At 45.5% G+C, this 5,506-nt stretch overlaps 1 pseudogene; it reads right to left on the reverse strand.

Annotated features, from left to right (window-relative positions):
- Nucleotides 1-256: 256 nt before the first annotated feature.
- LOC133752782 (protein kinase C-binding protein NELL2-like) lies at nucleotides 257-2,741 on the reverse strand (annotated as a pseudogene).
- Between the last annotated feature and the right edge of the window lie 2,765 nt (nucleotides 2,742-5,506).

Here is a 5,506-nt window from a genome sequence, read left to right on the forward strand (position 1 = left end):
CTTGGTACTCTTTTGCCTGCACTACAATGTCAGTTGCAGTGGAGATAGAATTGTGATCTAGTTTATCCTCAAGAACTTTCCTTTTGTGATTTTCTCAAGCTCCACACATTTCACAATTGGAGGTTCACTCAGTTATTAACGAAGGCGCATGTAGCTGTCCACAAACCTTCCAAATTAAGTTTCAACTTTTTTTTTTTTTGGCTTTTAAACGAAACAACATTCTTTTAAACCAAAATCTATTGTAAGATGGCTTACTTCACAGTTCCCAAAAGTACAGTGGGTCCACAGAGCAACAGATGTGTCCATTCTTGCACTGGCAGAGCGTGCACTCTGTGCTGTGATTGATCCACAATGACCACAATTCTTCTCATCCAGACAGGTCTTGGTGATGTCTTGGAGGATGGTGTCAGCCTGGCAGGAGTTGGTGACACAGGGCGGGGAGCTCTTGTTCTCTGGGAGTGTACTGAATTTACTCCACATCTGGGCAGGATAGGGGTCAGCAGTCCACCTCTTGTGGCAAGCAGAGGCACTGCTGGCAACTCTGGACCCAGGTGTCACACCGCTGTTGTACAAGTTCTCCCTGTTTTGGTGGAGGCACTGACTGCGGGCTCAACTGTGGGATTCTCAGTCAAGGGCTATCTGTCAGCGTGTGACAAATCTGCTCTGACATGAACACACGGAGCAGTGCTCACTTTCCAACACCCAGATCTGACCATCATGCTTCACCCTCCTATCATGGATGCCGTCCCCTGTGCAGTTCTTGCTGAGAGGGCCCCAGCAGTTGTAGCCACCATCCAAGTTGAAGCAAGCGGTGTCGTTGGCACGGCTGTGTCTCCCGGTCCCACACAGTTGACATCTTCACATGACTCTCCACTCGGAGAGAGCATCCTGTTGTCACCGTAGCCATCCTGGCACTCACAGTGGAACCATGCAGGCAGGTTAATGCAGTTGGCATGGCTATCACACAGAACAAAACCATCAGACCATTCATCATTGTCCATAACACAGAGGGTCCAGTGGAGGAGCCTAGGAGGCGGGCACACACCTTAGTGGTGATGCAGGCTCCTCTATTACTGCAGCCATCTTTGTAAAATGCTTTGCATGTGGTTCCATTGCCCATGTAGCCAGACTTGCAAACACAGTTGTGTCCTCCCATGAGGTAGAATCACAAGGCGTTTTCATCCCAGTTGTGCTGATTCGTGATGCACCCATCACGCTCTGTACATGAATAATCATCAATCTGCATGTACCCTTCCTTGCAGATGTGCACGAACTAGCCTGGGGTGTTGACACATATCGTATTCTAGGGAGAGCAATGGCACCCTTCAGCACACTCATCAGTGTTTTCACAGTAGGCATCGTCCTCTCGCAGAGCCCTGAAAACATCTTGACAGCTGCATATGGCCCTATCATTCAGATTCCTGCAGATGGAATTCTCCACGCAGTTGTGGCTTTTGGAACAAAAGTCATAACCATTACAGACTGCAGCAGCTGCTAGACAAGGTGATCAGCTGAAACTCTGGACAGTCCAAAGCTGGGCAGCCTGGACTCTCGAAAAGCTTCATGGTCTGATCTTGGTACTCATATGGGACACACACTCCAGAGGAGGAGTAGTACTACTTCACTCTCCTTCAAAGTAGGTTTGTCCCTGAAATTGGCATACTGACTTGTACTCCTTACAGCACCTGCCATCCATGCATGCTGGGGCTGACCTCAGCAGGCACTCAGACACTGGCAGACCAGGATCCCATACTGGATGGTTCCTTTCAGGTACGCACTATTTTTACAGCCATCTGTCCAGGAGCAGTGTTCTCAGTAGGTGTCTCCCTTTGCATTGCAGGTCCTCTCACAAGAGCGCTGATCCAGTCCATCCACTGCTCAGCCCGGGCCAGATTGGCCGATGTTTTCGCTAAAGTATCCTGGAGCTACGTAATTTTCTGCACAAGTCTGTGGGAGTCATTGCAAGCTGGGCAGATGCACTTACGATCTGGGCAATGAGCAATATATTCTTGGGGCATGACAAGTAATTGCACATCGTGCTTGATACACTTGAAATATCCATGTGAATTATTTATTTGTCGCACCTAAAATGTTGTGCTTACAAGCCATTCTGTGGAGGCTTTTCTACCACTCTCTTATACATGTAAAATCCAATGGGAGGGGGCTGGTGCCGTGGCTTAGTGCGTAAAGCTGCTGCCTGCAGTGCCGGTATCCCATATGTGCACTGGTTCAAGTCTCAGCTGCTCCACTTCCGATCCAGCTCTCTGTTATGGCCTGGGAAAGCAGTAGAAGATGGCCCAAGTCTCTGGGCCCCTGCACTCGCATGGGAGACCAGGCTCAGTTCTAGTGATTGCAGCCACTTGGGGAATGAACTAGTAGATGGAAGACTTTCTCTCTCTCTCTCTCTCTCTCTCTCTCTCTCTGGCTCCTCTGGCTCTGTCTCTCTGTGATGCAAGTGGTAAATGGAGAGAATGACTCCTGAATTTAGGTGGGCCTGTTTCAGGGTCCCCCAAAACAGTGGATTCATGCCAGTTTCTCAGCTTCTGGAAAAAAAAAATCTGCCCAGCTGTAGCAGTGGACACCCTTATGCTTCCGGGAGTGTGTTGAAAGAGAAAGGCTTTGGTCCCATTGTGCAACCCTGTGAGTTTGCACACTCTGGCCGTGGACTCCCCCAGTTCCCTTGGAACATGTGTTTTCAATGGCAATTCAGGGAAAACTTTGATACATTGATGCAAATACATCTGCTGTATGTTTCAATGAGCATTACCTAGCTATAAAATTTGAAGTTTACCCTGCGGACAGATTTCAATTAAATTAAAATGCAATGTGCTGAAGAATTAATAAAGGGTTTGTGAGCCTATGTTATCCATCTTAGTGGAGTAACAAGCAAAACATATATTTAAATAAATAAAACTATATTTAGGTGCAATGGCTTTATGTGCAACTTTTCATAAAGAAATCCTATATTGAATGCTGTACACAAAATAACAGCAAAGTTGCTCTCTTACGGTGAGAATAAGGAAAATAAGATGGAAGGAAGTTAATAGGCAGCGTGGTCAGTCACATTCCGGAAACCTTGTCCCCACTGAATTGCTGTAGTAGACCACAGGCTGACATAAGCACGTCTTGTTTCAAAGTGCCATACCTGGAAGAAGTCACTTCGAATCGATGACAATCTTAGAGCATTTATTCTTCATCCTTTCTAACCATAGAATTTAAGCACCTCATGCAAGCCATACCAAAAACATATTAAACCAATTATCCATATGCCAATAACCTGCTTTTCGAGGTTTCACCAAAATTACTACACAAATTATCAAGCAAAGCAAGAGGTGACCATTTTTAAAGAACTATTTTCAGAGACGAGAGTCTCTGTTCCACTGAACAAAGTCTATCTGTGTGCCAGTACCGTAATATTTTACAGTACAGACACCTTAGCACTATGCATGTTAAGCAAAGTCCTTCACTTTTCCTAATGGCAACACAGAAGATAGGAAGAACACAAACTTCAGAATGAAATATGCCTGTATCTGCATCAGTCCATGGCTCCTAGTCAGGCACAATTCCTAAGTCTCAGTTTTCTCCCTTACAAAATGGGGTTAGCACCCCTATGCAACCAGACTTTATTAAAGTGTAAATTATGCTGACTTGGTACTCTGTACATGTTGGTTATGCTTTTGATACAATGAGTTTGAAGACTGTGGACAACCATGTTCTAAGGAACCCGAGTTTAACTCTTGAAATGCTGTACAGTTTTATAACTAAAACGAAACATAGATACCTAGTTTCCTTGAGTCTGCTAATGTAACATTCTGTCAAACACTGTGTTTTCCAAGTATAGCACATTAGTCACCGGGTGAAGGAAGGAAGATTCACTGTCGTCTGGGCGGTACTTGGTTGAAAATTACACTTTTCCATCCAATTTTCAAGCTATGTTTAAGAACCTTTTCTAACATTTTATTTTTTTTTTAATTGACAGGCAGAGTAGACAGAGAGACAGAGAGAAAGGTCTTCCTTTGCCGTTGGTTCACCCTCCAATGGCCGCCGCGGCTGGCGCGCTGCGGCCGGCGCACCACGCTGAGCCGATGGCAGGAGCCAGGTGCCTATCCTGGTCTCCCATGGGGTGCAGGGCCCAAGCACTTGGGCCATCCTCCACTGCACTCCCTGGCCACAGCAGAGAGCTGGCCTGGAAGAGGGGCAACCAGGACAGAACCGGCGCCCCGACCGGGACTAGAACCCGGGGTGCCGGCGCCGCAAGGCGGAGGATTAGCCTAGTGAGCCGCGGCACCGGCCCTTTCCTAACATTTTTATTTCCCTCTGTTACTTGCAGGAGACAATGGGTAACACACACTAGCCTACCACAAATAGCCGTTGCTTTTTCCATGCCCTCGCCTTGAACTGCACATGCCCTTTGTCTTCTATGTCTTGGTCGGGGTGTATTATCCCGAGTTTCAGGTGATGGTTTGTCTTTTTCATGTTTTACACCACTGGGCTGCTGGTCCTAGGAGTGTGAGTGTGAGTACAGATAAAAACGTTTCATATTAACACGTTTCAGTATACCTATGTGTGTAGTACATGTAACACACAGATCTGAAATACACATATTTATAACACATCTGAGATACACATATTTACAACACAGAGATATGCATAATCTTAAATAAATTGAAAACAAAGATATGAGAAGGGAACCACAAGGCATATTGCTGGAAACAGATGAGTGTACACATTCAGTCAACACCCAAGTACAATCCTCTGGGATCAATGTTTGCTTCATGAGGTTCAGCTCTCACTCACTGTCTTAATGAAGATGTTTTAAGGCTACCTAAAAAAGTACAGTGTTACAGATAAAACAAATTCTTGTGAAAGTTCCCTGCAAATATTGAGTTACTCACAGACACAGGGTCAATTTGCTGGGAAGACTCTTCTTGCAGCCTCTCCTTATCCTCTAGGTTTAGATCTTGTTCTTTCCTGCTTGCTTATGTTTCCCACAGAAAGAACGCTCTCATTTGAAAAATGTATTAGAAAGAAGCTAGCTGTGTATGAACACTCCATGGCAATATAGTGATCTGTACTTCTTTTACATTTTGAAGCTTTTTTTCAAAATAAGTCACAAAGCATGTATCCTTTCCAACCAGACTAGGTGCAGATTTGCATTATGGTCATAGAAGAGTAGGAAGTTCTTTAAGGCATGTGACAAAAGGACATTTCAGATGAGATTTCATTGAATCCGTTTCCTCATCCTGGAGACATTTAGGCAAGTACTGCTAGAGAGTGAAAACCCTAGTGACTGCTGCTTTGGTCAATTCCCATTTGCTAGGCACGTCCCCTACCCACCCAAATAAACATATATTGGAAGGCACAGTCTTCTGGAATGCCCCCATACCCTTTGTGTTTGTTTCTACACCATCCACTGTTCAAATGAGAGCATGTGAGGTAGAGATCCGTGTGCCCCTCATCAGGTGCCACAGCCTGGCTCTCCAGATTTCAGGGATGCAGTTGCACT

This window comes from Lepus europaeus, chromosome X (genome assembly GCF_033115175.1).
Source record: "Lepus europaeus isolate LE1 chromosome X, mLepTim1.pri, whole genome shotgun sequence".
NCBI classification, from domain to species: Eukaryota; Metazoa; Chordata; class Mammalia; order Lagomorpha; family Leporidae; genus Lepus; species Lepus europaeus.